Source organism: Poecilia latipinna, unplaced genomic scaffold, assembly GCF_001443285.1.
Source record: "Poecilia latipinna isolate Pla-1442-1.1 unplaced genomic scaffold, P_latipinna-1.0 Scaffold2978, whole genome shotgun sequence".
Lineage (NCBI taxonomy): Eukaryota > Metazoa > Chordata > Actinopteri > Cyprinodontiformes > Poeciliidae > Poecilia > Poecilia latipinna.
The window spans coordinates 126,255-126,785 of NW_015115594.1; positions in this window are offsets into that span (position 1 = coordinate 126,255).

Sequence of the window (531 nt, forward strand, 5' to 3'; positions counted from 1 at the left end):
TTCTATTGTTATAGCCACTAAGCATATTTAAATATGATGAACTATGTATTAAAAACATACAGAAGCGCATTGCTATCACGCAGGAAAAAAAAATTTCGAGCGCTATCACGTTATAACGTGATACGTATCTTGTTAAAACGTGATAGTATCTCGTTAAAACGTGATAGTATCTCGTTAAAACGTGATAGTATCTCGTTATAACGTGATACGTATCTCGTTAAAACGTGATACGTATCTCGTTAAAACGTGTTATGTATCTCGTTATAACGTGATACGTATGTCGTTAAAACGTGTTATGTATCTCGTTAAAACGTGTTATGTATATCGTTAAAACGTGATACATATCTCGTTATAACGTGATATGTATCTCGTTAAAACGTGATACGTATCTCGTTATCACATGTTATGTATCTCGTTAAAACGTGATAGTATCTCTTTATAACGTGATAGTATCTCGTTAAAACGTGATACGTATGTCGTTAAAACGTGATACGTATGTCGTTAAAACGTGTTATGTATCTCGTTAAAACG